Below are 18,490 nucleotides of genomic sequence, written 5' to 3' on the forward strand. Positions count from 1 at the left end.
CTCACATGGTGCCACAGTGTCCTCCTGCCCACCCCTTGTCCCGGCCCTGCGTACAACATATTTTCAAATTCATTCATATGGTCATAATTACACAGCCGCTGGGGCTCCCAGGTACCGCAAATACAGGCATGTTTTATGCTATACACCCGTACGCATTCAGATACACTAGTGTGCGTGACTCCTACATTGTGTATACAGACTTCTGTGTTGTATGAAATGCCCCGTACACACTATCAGATTGTCTGCTGAGTTTTTCCTTCAGATTTACCAAAACCATATAATATGAGGTCAAACCTTAGGAGTTTCAATGTGTATGCAATCAGGCAGGCCCTTCTACTACATGGTTTTGGTAAATCTGAAGGAAAAACTCAGCAGACAATCTGATAGTGTGTATGGGGCTTAAGGAACATAAGACAGATGCTACAGCTATTTAAATGTAGGCTCCGGTCAAAACTAAGAAGTAATTCTTGAAAAGCATACAGGAAACATAGCCTTCATGGCGTGTGTGAACCCCTTTTATCCTATTTGTTTATAATGCAGAAAAGCTATTCCTAAACACACCCTCTGCATGATCCTTGCTTCTCACATGCAGAAAAGCTGATATAGTAAACTTTTAACACTAACCAGTCTGATGGATTTTTCTACATTGGATTATTGCCAATGGCTGTAGCTGCTAGCAGTAATCATTGTATTCTATCTGCCAGGTAGGCTCCCTGTGCTGACAGAATACAATAGCACTGGGGGAATTGAGCAATTTTCTTTCCTTCCACCTGTAGTGGAAGGAAAGAAAATCGATTCATCTCTGGCTTGCCTTACAGCCAACAATAATAATCATTCCTCCCCTTGAAGTTTAAGACCCCTTCCACACTGAAGGTGCTTTTCAGGTGCTTTAGCGCTAAAAATAGTGCCTGAAAAGCGTTTTCACACTACAACAGTGCGCTTGTAGGACTGAAAAAAAAAGTCCCGCAAGCAGGGTCTTTGGGGTGGCGTGGGAGCGCTGTATACACTGCTGCTAAACCGCCCCTGCCATTGAAATCAATGGGCAGCGGTGCATTGCGGGCAGGTTTAACCCTTTCCTCGGCTGCTAGCGGGGTGTAAAGCACCGCTAAAACGGCCCACGTCCCAGCATTAAAGGGCTATAAATCAGACTGGTCATACAGTATGCAGGGAGAGAGGAAAGTCTATGACACATGTCTCACATACAGTGAAGGGAAAAAGGTATTTGATCTCCTGATGATTTTTTACATTTGTCCAAGAAATGTACAGTCTATAATTTTAATGGTAGGTTTATTTTATCATTGAGAGAATAACAACAAAAATATCCAGAAAAACGCATTTCAAAAAAGTTATGAATTGATTTGCATTTTAATGAGTGAAATTAGTATTTGATCCTCTGTCAATCAGCAAGATTTCTGGGTCCGAGGTATCTTCTATACAGGCACTGAGCTGAGATTAGGAGCACTCTCTTAATAGGAGTGCTCCTAATCTCAGCTTGTTGCCTGTATAAAATACACCTGTCCACAGAAGCCAGAATCAGATGCCAATCTCTCCACCATGGTCTAGACTAAAGAGCTGTCCTAGGATGTCAGGGACAAGATTGTAGACCTACATAAGGCTGGAATGGGCTACAAGACTATCGCCAAGTAGCTTGGTTATAGGGTGACAACAGTTGGTGCAATTATTCGCAAATGGAAGAAACATAAAATAGCTGTCAATCTCCGTCGGTCTGGGGCTTCATGCACGATCCAACCTTGTGGAGTTGCAATAGTCATTAGAATGGTGAGGAATAAGCCCAGAACTACACGGGAGAATCTTGTCAATGATCTCAAGGCAGCTGGGACGATAGTCACCAAGAAAACAATTGGTAACACACTATTCAGTGAAGGACTAAAATCCTGTAGCGCCCATAAGGTCCCCCTGCTCAAGAAAGCACATGTAGAGGCCCATCTGAAGTTTGCTAAGGAACATCTGAATGATTCAGAGGAGAACTGGGTGAAAATGTTGTGCTCAGACGAGGCCAAAATCAAGCTCTTTGGCATCAACTCAACTCGCCATGTTTGGAGGAGGAAGAATGCTGCCTATGACCCCAAGAACACCATCCACATCGCCAAACATGGAGGTTGAAACATTATGCTTTGGGGGTGTTTTTCTGCTAAGGAGACAGGACAACTTCACTGCATCAAAAGGATGATGGACGGGGCCATGTACCATCAAATCTTCAGTGAGAACCTCCTTCCCTCAGCCTGGGAATTGAAAATGGGCCGTGGGAGGGTACTCCAGCATGACAATGACCCAAAACACACAGCCAAGGCAACAAAGGAGTAGCTCAAGAAAAAGCCCATTAAGGTCCTGGAGTGGCCTAACCAGTCTGCAGATCCCAATCCAAAATATGTGGAAGGAGCTGAAGATTCAAATGACCAAACATCAGCCTCAAAACCTTAATGACTTGGAGAGGATCTGCAAAGAGGAGTGGGAGGACAAAATCCCTCGTGAGATGTGTACAAACCTGGTGGCCAACTGCAAGAAACGTCTGACCTCTGTGATTGCCAACAAGGGCTTTGCCACCAAGTAGTAACTCCTGTTTTGCAAAGGGGTCAAATACTTATTTCACTTATTAAAGTGCAAATCAATTTATAACTTTTTTTGAAATTAGTTTTTATGGACATTTTTGTTGTTATTCTGTCTCTCACTGTTAAAATAAACCTACCATTTAAATTATACACTGATCATTTCTTTATCAGTGGGCAAGGGTACAAAATCAGCAGGGGATCAAATACTTTTTTCCCCTCACTGTAGCACCCTTTCAATGATTGTGAGGTTCCTTAAAGGGGTTGTAAACCCTCGTGTAAACCTTAATGAATCCAACTGTACAGTGGCGGTAAGTATGATATGTTTGTTATTTAAAAAAACAAAACAAACAAAACAAGGTTTACAACCACTTTAAAAACGCTGGCTGCAGTAAGTTCACATAAAGTAATTTATTGAGTGGATTGACTGACTTAAACACTTTTGCAGTGAGATGAATTGGAATCACTCGTTAACCTAAATTATTATAAAAACGTTTTTGCTACTTACACTTTAAGATTGTTGCCCAAGGCCGAAGCTTGTTTGCTTATATGGCAAATACAGCTGCTTTTAAATAAATAAGGAAAGTTGCATTTGTAAATTAAACAACTTTAATGCTTTAGGCTCGTGACATACAGGAGTCTCCTATTTACCTGTGCCTTGTAGGACATATACAGCAGCCAAATTGTTCAACCCTTTGTGTAAAAAACAAACAAAAAAATAACAGCATGCTTCTCCCCCTGCGGCCCCCCAAATACATACCTGAGCCCAATCTTGATCCTGTGATCTGCACAAGAGCCAAAGCTCTCTCCCTCCTCATTGGCTCAGATACAATAGCAAGAGCCATTGGCTCCCACTGCTGTCAATTACAGCCAGTGATGAGGGCCAGGACCAAGCCATGCTCTGCATGTCTTATAAATACACAGAGCGGGGCTCGGAAGTAAGCATGTAGAAGTGCCCCCACAGCAAGCAGCTTGCTATGGGCCCACTTGGTGGGACTCATGAGAAGAGGATCAGGGGTGCTCTGTGCAAAAGAGAAAAAAAAATTGAAAGAAAGCAGATAAGTATAACAAGCTGCATATACCCATACAATGAGTGTGCATCCACACAAACATAAGTCCACAAACATCAAGTGAAAACATCAGTGATGTGCAAAAAAACAGTAAAGTCCAGGAACAAGTGAAAACATTCAACTATACACTGACTGTATCTTGCAGAGGCGACCAAGACCCTCATGCCCTTCATTATAAATAGGGTTGGCCTCTTACCAAATATGAAAGATCCCTACCACAGAGATCAGCCAGGCATGTCATTACCAGACTTCCAGACATTCATCAATGGCAATAGCAGGACACCAACTTTTGGTTTTAGTGATTCCAAGGATCAGCATGTCAGATCAGGCTGAATCAGCACTGACAAAGGGAAACAGAGGCCACACACAGTGTAAAACCACCAAACAGTTTATTTAAAACAATAGACAGTTACTTTACAGAAGTAAAAGATAATACTGCATGTACTGATAGGGATGGCCGAACTGTTCGCCCGGCGGTCGTTTCGCAGCGAATTTTGCGTGTTCGCGATTCGCCCGATCAGCGGACTATTGCCGCTGTTCGCCCGGCGGACATATGTGTTTACAGTGTGAAAGAACTTTGACCCATGATGACACATCCATCATGGGGTACAGGACAGCCAATGGAGACATTTCAGCACATGGACAATTGAACATTCCCCCTAACTTATAAATAGACCTGATCTGGCGGCCATTTTACATTCTTTCTTGTGTCATTATAGGGAGAGGTTGCTGTGTGGAGCAGGGAGAGACTGCAGTGACATAAATCGCTAGCTATTAGGTCCACAAAAGTCTTTTTAAGGACTGGTATGGTATAGGTGTAGTACAGGATATAGGGTTGAGTGCACTTAGGGTTGCCACCTGTCCAGGATTCACCCGGACAGTTCGGGTTTGGGTTCATGTGTCCGGGTTTCAGACTGTCTGAAACCCGGACACATTATTTAGACTGGACTATGGCTTTTCAGTGGTTGTCTCAGCTGAGAGTGTCTGTTACACTCTTTCACAGCCCCTGAAGCCAGCACTAACAAACCACCCCCCCCAAACACATACAGATGGGAGAGGAGAGAGGGCTTGATCTGCACCTCTTCCACCCCACCCCTACCCCTCTGTGTCTGCACACACTCCAATCCCCGGTGCTGTGCCTCAGAAAAGGAAAGTGGGAGCTGGAAATTTGAAGTCCAGCAGCCTCAGGTCCATCTGGTGCTGACTGCTAAGGTGTGAGTGGGCTCACCATCCATCCATCCCTGTCTGTAACTGAAGTCTCCCCCATTCTCTCTCTTGCCTCTGAGTAAGTACAGTAAGGCAAATTGGAGTTCTCAGAGCACCCTTACATCAGAGTTCCCCTTTACACCAGCGGCCGTAGTGTTTCCCCTTACATCAGAGTCCTCTTCGTACATCAGAGTTCTCAGTGTTCACCCTTAAATCAGGGTTCCCAGTGCATCCCTTATGTTAGAAGCCCCAGAGGTCTCCCTTACATCAGAGTCTGCAGAGTCCCCCCTTACAGTGAAAGGGAACTCTGCGAGTTCAGATGTAAAAGGGGAACTCTGGGGACTCTTGTTATTAACTTCATATGATTAGAAATGTTATTTAGTAAATATATGTATAGTTTATACAAAAAATTGCTGTGCACCACAAAAGTGTTCGGGTTTGACTTGAAGAAAAGGTGGCAACCCTAAGTGCACTGCTGTGCTGTGATTGTTGCAGCAGCCTGTCTTTTGTCAGTGTAGAGAGGGACAGGACGCTGTGTGCAGCAGGGACAGTCAGTTTAATCACTAGCTGTTACTATTAGGTCCACAAAGGTCCTTTTAAGGACTGGTATGGTATAGGTGTAGTACAGTATATAGGGTTGTACACGTATAATATACTTTCTTCCAAATATAGAAAGAATATTATGCTTGACTGCTGCCCTATTCTGCAGTGGTCCTTTATCAGTGTAGGGACTGAGGTACAGTCTGCACATCACTAGCTACTCGGTCCACAAAGGTCCTTGTAAGGACTGGTATAGGTGTACTATTTGGTGTGCAGTATATAGGTGTGTAATACATGTATAAAATACTTGAACATATAGAAAGCATAGTATAGTGCATTTCCACTGTGCAGCATTGTGACTGCTGAGCGGTTCTGCAGCGATACTACAGAGAGCGACAAACGCAATAAAAAAAAAGTATTATAACTGGTGTGATAGACCAGTGGCCCCCAAAAACAACAGATTGAATCAGGGTGTTATATGCCTTCTTCCACATACATACTGCACTTCTCTGAAGACTTTTGTCACAGGGTCATTTAAAAAATGACAGGCAGAGGAAGAGGCAGGCCCTTCCGCAGGGGTGGTAGGGGTAGGGCAGGAGCAACAGACTTGAGCCAAAGTAGCAAATTGCAGAAGGTGCGTGCGATTACGTCAAAGGACACACCAGACTTGGTTGAGTGGCTCACTCAGCCTTACTCTTCTGCACCCTCCTCATCCTCTCGATCTGCACCCTCTTCTTCACTCTCTGCTATGTGCACCCCCAAAGACACTACCACCAACACCACCACCACCATATACCTTCCGCTTGAGTCACAGGAATTATTTTCTGATCCATATCAAGACATTTCCGATGCGCAGTCAATCTTGGCATTGGATCAGGAAGAGTTGGTAGCAACAACCGCCGCTCAGCAGTCTGACGACAGTACCCAGATCAGCCCAAGGACGAGGTTTGTCCCCGCTGTTGCTGCCTACTCCGAGATCTCTAATTATAGCGGTAGATATAAGGGTGCCTTGACGAGGCTCTGTGGCTTGCGCATGCGTTTGCAAATGCGTGTGGACTAAACCCCTGTTTTTAACGTACTGTTAGACAGGTCAATTTGGTTGTCTGCGAGCTGGTGGTAAGTAGGCTTGGATTTTTCCTGGGTAATCCCCAGGCCTTGTTGTTACCTGATTTAGCCTTCCAATGCCACTTACTGCTATAGCCAGCTATAGATGAGGGCGGTGGCGATTTTTTTCCTAATTATAGCGGTGGGGAAGGTGACGTCGATGATGACGTGTCTAGTGATGTCACGTGGGTGCCCACAAGAGAGGAAGAGGAGGAGAGTTCAGAGGGAGATATGGTCCAGCAGATAGGGAGGAGAAGCAGGAAGAACTTAGATTGCACAGGAGGGACAAAGCAGAATGCGAATGTATCAGGAGCGAGGCATCAACCATGTACGGTCACATCTGGCGCTCCCAGGACGCTGGCACATGGCTCCGCAGTGTGGGCTTTTTTTAACGTGTCCGCTAATGACAATAGTGTTGCCATCTGCAATCTTTGCAGTCAACGCATAAGTCGCGGTAAGCCCAACACTCACCTAGGGATGACCACCTTAAGAAGGCACATGAGCTGCCATCACCAAGCCCAGTGGGAGCAACGGAACACACAAAGCCACACTCCAGGCTCTCATCGTCCAGCCTCGTCTTCTACTTCTCCTTCTCCTCTCTCCTCACAATTGTCCTCCACTCCACCTTCCATCACGCCATCCTTACGTTTTTCTGGAAAAAGGCAGGCTTCCGTGGGCCAAATGTTCGAGCATAAAAAAATGATGACGCCGGATAACCCTCTTGCCCAACGGTTGATGTCTGGCTTGTCAGAACTCATAGCCCGCCAACTACTGCCATATAAACTGGTGGACTCTGGGATCTTTCGAAAATTTGTGGCCATTGGAACACCACAATGGAAGGTCCCAGGAAGGAAGTATTTTTCACAGAAGGGCATCCCAGAGCTATATGGCCATGTTCAGCGGCAAGTGAATGTATCTCTGGCACACAGTGTCGGTGCCAAGATACATCTGACCACAGACACGTGGTCTAGCAAACACGGGCAGGGAAGGTATATCACTTTTACTGCCCACTAGGTGAACCTTCTGACGGCCATCAAGCATGTAACCCGTGGCACCCGTGTAGATTTGGTTTTACCGCCACGGATTGCATGCAGGCCTGGCTCTTCTTCTCCTCCTCCTACTACTCCATCCTCCTCCCTCTCCTCCACGGCTGACTCCTCCTTTTCCGCTGCTAGCATCTCTTCCGCTGCGCCGCCCAAGCTCCCCAGAACCTATTCGACATGCCAGGTGAGACGTTGCCATGTCGTGCTGCGTCTGTTGTGCCTGGAAGCCAAGAGCCACACCGGCCCGGCACTCCTTTCAGCTTTACATTCACAGGCAGATCAGTGGCTAACACCGCTCAATTTGACAGTTGGTAAAGTGGTGTGTGACAACGGTTCCAATCTGCTTAGCGCATTGAAACAGGGCAAAAATACGCACGTGCCATGCATGGCACATGTCTTAAACTTGGTCGTGCAGCGATTCGTTGTCAAATACCCTGGGGTCCAGGACATCTTGCGGCAGGCAAGGAAAATCTCGGCCCATTTCAGAAGATCTTACATGGCCATGGCTCACCTTGCTGACATTCAGCGGCGACACAATCTGCCAGTCAGACGTCTTATTTGCGATTGCCCGACGCAATGGAACTCAACCTTCTATATGCTTGATAGGCTGCTCCAGCAGAAACGTGCAGTTAACGTCTACCTGTATGAACTCTGCGGCAGAACAGGTTCTGGGGAGCTATTTTTTTTTTCACCGCGCCAGTGGCTGCTCATTGGCGACGCATGCAGACTTCTGCGGCCATTTGATGAGATCACCAAACTGGTCAGTCACAGCCATGGTGCCATCAGTGACATGGCACCTTATGCCTTCTCTATGGAGCGTGCATTGTGTCGTGTCATTGATCAAGCCGTGGAGGAGCGGGAAGACGAGGAAGTCGCAATGCTGGATGAATTCCCAGGGGGGGCTACTCTATCTGAGACAAGTCAACAACAGGAGTCTGAAGAGGAGTCAGAGGAGGATGGTGCCGGGCCGGATGAGGAGGAGTAAGAAGAGCATGCTTTAAACCTTTCTGGGATCCCTGTTGTGCGTGGATGGGGAGAGGAGAACGAGGAGGACGACATTATCCTGGATGATGAGCAGGAGCCTGGCCACCACACCGCTTCCAGTTTAGTGCAAATGGGGGCCTTCATGCTCCAGTGTTTTAACAGGGACCCCCGTATAAAAAGCATAAGGGTCAAGGACCAGTACTGGGTGGCAACGTACTTAGACCCCCGGTACAAACACAAAATGGCGGAAATGTTACCACCGTCACAGAGGGCTGTCAGAATGGAGCACTTCCAGGCCTTGCTTCAAAAAAATGCTGCATTCTGCTTTTGCGTGCGCTGGCAGAGGAGCAATTCCCACTCCCAGAGAAAGAGTTGCGGGTACCAATCCAACAGTGCCTGCAAGAAGAGGGCGGTTTGAAAATGTGTTGGTGACTTCTGATATGACTTCATTCTTTCAGCCGACCCATCGACAGGTCTCATCCGGATCCAGCATCAGGGAACGCCTAGACCGACAGGTGTCTGACTATATCGGGTTAACAGCCGATGTGGACGCTCTGAGGAGTGATGAACCCCTGGACTACTGGGTGGGCAGGCTTGACCTCTGGCCAGAGCTTGCCCAATTTTCAATGGAACTGTTGGCTTGCCCCTCGTCCAGTGTCCTGTCCAAAAGGACGTTCAGTGCAGCAAGAAGGATAGTGACCGATAAGCGCACTCGCCTAGCTCACAACAGTGTTGACTACCTCACATTTCTGAAAATGAATGAGGCATGGATCGCGGAGGAATCCAACACATGTGACCAGTAGACCATGTATATCTCTATAAACAATTTATTTAATCGAGCACACAGACCTTTTTTCTACATTTGACTCACTTCCTTCTACAAAAAAAGCACACCGTACTATATGCTCGTACCCGCCTGTTTGAAGAGGTTAAGCGGTGTCATATTTTTGGGGCCCAGCAGCGAGTTGCTGGTATCAGTGCTGGTGTCAGTGCTCTCTATCTCGGTGCTGGTGTCAGTGCTCTATATCACATCGCTGGTGTCAGAGCACTCTATCACGGTGCTGGTGTCAGTGTTCGATATCACAGTTCTGGTGTCAGTGCTCTATATCACGGTGCTGGTGTCAGTGCACTCTATCTCAGTACTGGTCTCAGTGCTCTCTATCATGGTGCTGGTGTCAGTGCTCTATATCACGGTGCTGATGTCAGTGTTCTATATCACAGTGCTGGTGTCAGTGCACTCTATCTCAGTGCTGGTGTCAGTGCACTCTATCTCAATGCTGGTGTCAGTGCTCTATATCACGGTGCTGGTGTCAGTGTTCTATATCACAGTGCTGGTGTCAGTGCTTTATATCACTGTGCTGATGTCAGTGCACTCTATCACGGTGCTGGTGTCAGTGTTCTATATCACGGTGCTGGTGATCATCTTCGGCACCCTCTTCATAGCCTACCCTGACCTTTCCTCTCCTCCATTGCCTTCATGCGCTCCTGAGTCCTGAATTGTCAAAATTTCACATATAGTTTTTGCGAAACGCCCCGTCGGAAGTTCGTCCATCTCTATGTACTGATGCCTCGCCTCTGAATATTTTCTAAATGAAAAAACACACACACACACACTATATATAAATATATATTAGGGCTGCAACTAACGATTATTTTCATAATCAATTATTTGGCCAATTATTGTTTCGATTAATCGGTTAATAACCTTAAAAAAAAAACGTGGGTCAAATTGATGTTCATTTTCAACCACAGTGACGGGAAAATTTGGAAATAGAAAACTTCTTGGTCGAAGGAATTTTCAGACAGTGTATGTGGTTTTTGTTCAGAAATGAAGTGAAAATTTCAAACAAAATTCTTTCTTTCAGCGAATGTACAAAGATTTTTCATCTGAATATTCTCACCTGAAAATTGATCCGTGAGGCCAGCATAAGGCTCGGTACGCACCTATGCAGTTTTTGCTTTTGATCTGTTTCTCAGGTGCTTTTTGCTTTGCGTTTTGATTTTTGAGCACATGATTTTACTGCAATTTGCATTTTTTGGGCAGATTAAAAAACACAAATTGCTGCAAAAACGCATTATATTCTTTTCTGCAGCTTCTCCATTGAAGTATATTGAACCAAAAAAGCGCCGTTTTGCATTAAAAGTCCCTGACCCTTTCCAAATATGCGGCTGAAAAAAGCACAGATATGAACGTGTCCCATAGGAAACCATGTAAATGAACTGTAGTGCGTTTCTGCAAAAAGCACCAATAAACATATAGATGTGAACCAGGCCTAAGACGTTTAGTAACATAATGGGGTTAAAAAGACTAAAATTAGCCCTTTATAGTACAAAAAAGCAGATAATCACTACTGGAAGGGTTAGAACAGTGAAAGTCATATTTACAGTAGTGATTATATTTTTGTACTATAAAGGGCTCATTTTAGTTTTTTTTTTAAACCCCATTATGTTACTGGCCGATTAATCTATTATAAATATAGTAATCGATTCATTTCATAATTGATTAGGTGTCGATTAATCGATTAGTTGTTTCAGCCCTAATATATATATATATATATATATATATATATATATATATATATATATATATATACACCGAAAATAAGCCCGGATCTTATATTAATTTTGGCAACAAAAGACACAGTGGGGTTTATTTTCGGGGTAAGTCTTAACATGTAATGTGTTGTCTTCTCTCTCCCTGCCTGACAGTAATCCCCAGTGTGAACTGAGTTAAAATGCTTGTAAAATCCTATAATCCACTCTATTACAGTAGTATATAATGTTTAATGTGTGTGTTTCTGTAATATAATTGGTTTATACATTTTAAACTAGGACTTATTTTCGGGGTAGGGCTTATATTGCAGCCCTCCTGGAAAATAACGCTAGGTCTTATTTTCGGGTAAACACGGTGTATATATATATATATATATATATATATATATATATATATAGATACATATACATACATACGTACATCCATATACACACAGTACATATAAAGAGATACAATCAACTTCTGTACACCCATACATTGATGGAAATTCAGGCGGTCCCTGATGAATCGGCCATATTTTGATCCGTAGATGGTGTGACGAACATCCAGGGCCCATAATCAGATTGCAAGAGGCTAGCATTCAGTCCTCTCCAAAAGCCTCTGTCACAGATGGCCAGCTATTACTGTGTTTTACCAATATTAGTGTAGTGTTATGATGGAGGCTATAATTCAAGTATTGAATGTCACCAGTGTCAGGATTCCTGTGTGTATGGAATCTCATTACCTAGCTGAGGCAGAAAGAAGGTTCTGTGCTGCATGGAGAAGTGATGCTGAATTATTCTCAATGGTGATGTGAGGAATATCTTGCTGCCTCACCTAGTGAGGTTACAATTCTGTAAGGACAGACATACAAAGTGAACAGCCTCTAAGGTCTCATCCACACGTCGCGTTTCCTGAACATGCAGCACAACTCACTGGAAACGTGGTGTTTTGCTTGTGGTACCATCAATTGGTAACAGCACCCCAAACATGGTTAGCAGACATACATTTTGCCGCAAGGCAAAAGCACCAAAACACACATTAAAAAAATGTGTCACTCCACACCCGAAAATGTTTGGCAGCTTCTTTGGCATGTTTATCATGTGTGGGGAGGCCCATTCATATTAAAAATGTAAAAATTCATATGTTCAATATTAGGCATAAATTATTAATTTTGTTTTATGAAAAATAAATAACTAAATAGATATATAAAACATGATTTTATATATAATATATACAGCACTCGGCATAAATGAGTAGACTCCTTTTGAAAAGTAAGATTTTAATCAATATCTCAATGAGCACAAGAAGAAAATTCCACAATTTTGACAAAACTGAGTTTTATAGAACATTCTTTTAGCTCATTACATGAAAGTAAGGTTAATATAACTTAGATTTCAAAATCTTCAGTTTTACTCAAATTAGTTGATGCAAAAATGAATACACCCCACAACAAAAACTAGTCTTTTGTATGACCTCCGTGATTTGTAAGGACAACATCAAGTCTTCTAGGCATGGAATGAACAAGTTGGCGACATAAATTTGCAACATCTATTTTTTTCCAATCTTCATTCTTTTGTAATGCCCTCATGGAGGAGTGGAAGAGGAATCCAGTGGCAAATTCAGGGGTGTACTCACTTTTGTGAGATACTGTATGTTTAGCTTTATAAAAGTAATTGTATTATTTTTAAATTATATATAATACACAGTATTGCACAAAAGTGAGTACACCCCTCACATTTTTGTACATTTTTTTTCATGTGAGAACACTGAAGAAATGACACTTTGCTACGATGTAAAGTAGTGAGTGTTCAGCTTGTATAACAGTGTAAATTTGCTGTCCCCTCAAAATAACTCAACACACAGCCATTAATGTCTAAACCGCTGACAACAAAAGTGAGTACACCTATAAGAGAAAATGTCCAAATTGGGTACCAAAGTGTCAATATTTTGTGGGCCCACCATTATTTTCCAGCACTGCCTTAACCCTCTTGGGCGTGGAGTTCACCAGAGCTTCACAGGTTGCCACTGGAGTCCTCTTCCACTCCTCCAGGACGACATCATAGAGCTGGTGGATGTTAGAGACCTTGCACTCCTCCACCTTCCATTTGAGAATACCCCACAGATGCCCAATAGGGTTTAGGTCTGGAGACATGCTTGGCCAGTCCATCACCTTTACCCTCAGCTTCTTTAGCAAGGCAGTGGTCGTCTTGGAGGTGTGTTTGGAGTTGTTATCATGTTGGAATACTGCCCTACGGCCCAGTCTCTGAAGGGAGGGGATCATGCTCTGCTTCAGTATGTCACAGTACATGTTGGCATTCATAGCTCCCCAGTGCCCGCAACACTCATGCAGCCCCACCACTATGCTTGACTGTAGGCAAGACACACTTGTCTTTGCACTCCTCACATGGTTGCCACCACACACGCTTGACACCATCTGAACCAAATAAGTTTATCTTGGTCTCATCAGACCACAGGATATGGTTCCAGTAATGTCCTTAGTCTGCTTGTCTTCAGCAAACTGTTTTTTGGCTTTCTTGTGCATCATCTTTAGAAGATGCTTTCTTCTGGGATGACAGCCAAGCAGACCAATTTGATGCAGTGTGCGGCGTATGGTCTGATCACTGCCAGGAAGACCCCTCACCCCTTCAACCTCTGCAGCAATGCTGGCAGCACTCATATGTCTATTTCCCAAAGACAACCTCTGGATATGACGCTGAGCACATGCACTCAACTTCTTTGGTCAACTATGGTGAGGCCTGTTCTGAGTGGAACCTGTCCTGTTAAATCGCTGTATGATTTTCGCCACCATGCTGCAGCTCAGTTTCAGGGTCTTAGGAATCTTCTTATAGCCTAAACCATCTTCATGTAGAGAAACAATTCTTTTTTTTTTTTAGATCTGTTGTTATAAGATGCCATGTTGAATTTCCAGTGACCAGTATGAGCGATAACACCAAATTTAATACACCTGCTCCCCATTCACACCTGACACCTTGTAACACTAACGAGCCACATGACACTGGGGAGCGGTTTATACATTAATGGCTGTGTGTTGAGTTATTTTGAGGGGACAGCAAATTTACACTGTGTCATTTCTTCAGTGTTGTGACATGAAAAAAAGTGCTGTGACAAAAAATAAAATATTTACAAAAATGTGAGTGATGTACTCACTTTTGTGAGATATTGTGTGTATGTATGTATGTATGTATGTATATATATATATATATATATATATATATATATATATATATATATATATATATATATTATTTTTTTTTTTTTTTCTTCTTTTAATTGCGTAATCACATTGCCAAGTATAACAATACATTATACTGTTATCTGCTGCCTCCGCATATCATATGTCTAGGGCAGGGATATGCAATTAGCGGACCTCCAGCTGTTGCAGAACTACAAGTCCCATGAGGCATAGCAAGACTCTGACAGTCACAAGCATGACACCCACAGGCAGAAGCATGATGGGACTTGTAGTTTTGCAACAGCTGGAGGTCCGCTAATTGCATATCCCTGGTCTAGGGGAAGGAGCAGCTGCAGGGGAATTTGTCATCTCTCAAGGCAGGAGAGATGGGTGGAGAGGCATTACTTTGTTCTGTCTAAGCAACACACAGGAAGAGCACAGTGTGCCTTTACTGAGAGCAGGGTGACAGAGGATGTAAACTGATCACACTAGCATTGATCGGGCAGCCATGCTTAGCACGGTCAGTTTACTCTGAGAAGGAGGGGTACAGGCAGGATCAACCAGGTATTATAGCTCAACGGCAGCATAAAATAAAATATCAACATCACAAAGCAGATTCCAAAACATTGAAGAGAAAGTAACAAGTTTTTTATTTTCATTTACAACCGCTTTAAGTTAGCTATACAAATTTTGTTTACTCTCATTTAGCCCACCCACAGGTTGAACAATAGAAAATTAATTGATTTCTCCTATCCCCTCTAAAGAGCATGAATGGAAGAATCTCCACCATGTCCGATTAAATGCAAATATTCATGCTGCTACGATCCGAATAAAACTGTTTATTAGATATAAAGTCTACTAGTTATCATGCATCTTGTAATCTCAGTTTATGAGCATTATCCAGCTCACGTTATCTTGAGACAAAGTTCCACGTCATAAATTGCAATTTAAGTATTTTTGCAGATTGTAGTCTCTGAAAAGCTAACATTAAAAATAAATAGAACTGCAGAGATTATAAAGTCTCTTCTGCTGCCTGTTTATGATGCTGCTAAAAATACAGCATTAAAGTATTATTGTATGCCTTTCTAAATGGTGAAAACTGTTTAATGGGATTTCAAAAGCAGGACCAATAACAATCATTCTCTGCTGAGGATAAAGAATTCATACAGACAAATTATCTGGGATATTTCATTACAGTCCATTGTAATGAAGGCTACCATGTGCAGAATACTAATATGGCTCTGCTGGAGCAAAGAACTGCCACGTTTCCTCCAAGAGCTGGATATATTTATGGCACACGGGTACACGTTGTACATTTGCTGATGCCAGTTTCTGTTTATTTTCTCCCAGGATATAGCCAGAGTAAATGTCACATTCATACAAAGCCAGGTGTACTGTATGTATGCTTTTCAATGTTTAAGGGAACTTATATCAACAATACTTACCTGTCAGAGAAATGTTTATCCCAGCCTCATACTCCTGATTTGTACACTGCAAAGAATCTAACAAACTTGCAGAATCTTACCTGTTTATGTTCTGTAGATTCTATGACAGGTCTCTCCACTAACCTCTGTTAGTTGTAGGGTTTCCCTGTTATAATAACTTGATATGTCCCAGTATTTTAATAGGAGACAATCTGCATCCCCAGCAAAGACCCCATCACACAGAGCGGAGCCTGTTGCAATCAGAAGGGGATCTACTGATCAGAGAAGAGTCGGACAGATACTTGCTGAGTTTCTGCAGAGCGGACAGACCCCACTGAGCTCTATGGGTGGTCAGGTGCAAACGAATTCCGCTGGCGGTTTACATCAGGCTACCTCTGATTTGGTCTGCCAAAATGGAAAAGGATGCCTTTTTTTTTTTGCAAACCTGATTGTAGACACGTGCAGAACAAATGAAATATTGTTTCGGATTGATTCATTAAGTTACTCATTTCGTTTTGTTACATTCGTAACAAAATTTGTTTATTTTCCTTTTGTTTATTCGTTTTCGACCAGATTAACATTTTTTCAATGGATTTGAAGCATTCAAATCAAATTTTGAATTGAAAATATCTAATCCATTTGAATTCATTGTGAAGAATAGCTGGTTGTTCAGGAGCAGGGTGGCCTGCCAGCCTCTGTGTCCTTAACGACCAATGACTCATCAGCTGTCAGCGGGATTCCAGAATATAAAACAGCGTGGGCGTCCCTTTAATCCAAATCCAGGCCCCCCCCCACCAAAGCACCTTGTCTCCATGTTGATGGGGACAAGGGTCTCTTCTCCACAAACCTGTTCAGTGGTTGTGGGGATCTGTAGGGGCTTTTTGGAATCTGGAAGCCCCCTTTAACAAGCAGCCCCCCAATCCTGCCCACACCACCCCCGCCCCTCCATGTGAAAGAGTATGGGGAAACCTATCCCAACAACACTATTCATGCACCAAAAGAGTGTCAAAAATAAAAACACAGAGACAGTTTTTGACAAGTCCTTTATTAACCACTTCAATACCGGGCCATAGTCAAATGACGGGCACAGATGGGATCTCCCATCCTGGGTGGACGTCATATGACGGCCTTGGTATTGCGCCGCTCCCTCGGACACAGCCCATCCCCGATCTGTGGGATTTTTCTCCCCATCGACCCCCCCGATACATGTGACCGGCCGTGTCCAATCACAGCCAGTCACATGTACTGCGCCGTTACAGTGCTCGTGCACGTGCCTAGGGCGCGTGCAGAGCGGCGACCGGGGATGCGGCTTGTCACCCTGACCCAGCCCAATCCCAATCTCAGTAAAGAGCCAATGAAATTGGCTCTTTACCACGTGTCCGGCTGTGTCCAATCACAGCCGGTCACAGAATGTAAACAAACCGCGGTAATGAGATGTTACCGGGTTCTCCTTCTCACACACTGATCGTGTGTGAGGAGGAGATTGCGGTAACATCTCGTTACCGCTCAGTGTACACCAACCACACTGATTACCCTCCCCCAATAAAGAGGACCTGTCATCACCCATCAAAGTACCTGTCATCACCCATCACAGCCCATCTGAGTACCCGAGTACCTGTCAGCCCATCTGATTACCCAAGTACCTGTCACAGCCCATCTGAGTACCCGAGTACCTGTCCCAGCCCATCTGAGTACCTGTCCCAGCCCATCTGAGTACCCGAGTACCTGTCAGCCCATCCGATTACCCGAGTACCTGAGTACCTGTCGCAGCCCATCTGAGTACCCGAGTACCTGAGTACCTGTCCCAGCCCATCTGAGTACCTGAGTACCTGTCCCAGCCCATCTGAGTACCCGAGTACCTGAGTACCTGTCTCAGCCCATCTGAGTACCCGAGTACCTGAGTACCTGTCAGCCCATCTGAGTACCCGAGTACCTGTCACAGCCCATCTGAGTACCCGATTACCTGAGTACCTGTCACTGCCCATCTGAGTACCCGAGTACCTGTCGCAGCCCATCTGAGTACCCGAGTACCTGAGTACCTGTCAGCCCATCTGAGTACTTGAATACCTGTCACAGCCCATCTGAGTACCCGAATACCTGTCACAGCCTATCTGAGTACCCGAGTACCTGTCACATCCCATCTGAGTACCTGAGTACCTGTCACAGTCCATCTGAGTATCCAAGTACCTGAGCACCTGTCAGCCCATCTGAGTACCCGAGTACCTGTCCCAGCCCATCTGAGTACCCGAGTACCTGAGTACCTGTCCCAGCCCATCTGAGTACCCGAGTACCTGAGTACCTGTCCCAGCCCACCTGAGTACCTGTCCCAGCCCATCTGAGTACCCGAGTACCTGTCCCAGCCCATCTGAGTACCCGAGTACCTGTCACAGCCCATCTGAGTACCCGAGTACCTGTCACAGCCCATCTGAGTACCTGTCACAGTTCATCTGAGTACCCGAATGCCTGTCACTAGCCTGTCGGAGTACCCAAGTACCTGTCACCAGCCCGTCGGAGTTCCCGAGTATTGTTTGCTTTCCAAAATGGGGTCATTTTGTGGGTAATTCCATTGTCCTGGTGCTCCAGGACCTTCAAAAATGTGATAGGTAGGAACGAAATGAGATGTGTAATTTATGCTCCTAGAACGCCTGAAGGTACTACTTCCATGTTGGACCTCTGTATGTGGCCAGGCTGTGTAAAAGTGTCACACATGTGGTATTGCAATACTCAGGAGGAGTAGCAGAATGTGTTTTGGGTGTAATTTCTGCTATATACATGCTATGTGTTAGAAATATCTTATAAATGGACAACTTTGTGTAAAAAAAA

Source organism: Lithobates pipiens, unplaced genomic scaffold (assembly GCF_037356315.1).
Source record: "Lithobates pipiens isolate NorthernLeopardFrog02 unplaced genomic scaffold, aLitPip1_a1.2 Scaffold_19, whole genome shotgun sequence".
NCBI lineage: Eukaryota > Metazoa > Chordata > Amphibia > Anura > Ranidae > Lithobates > Lithobates pipiens.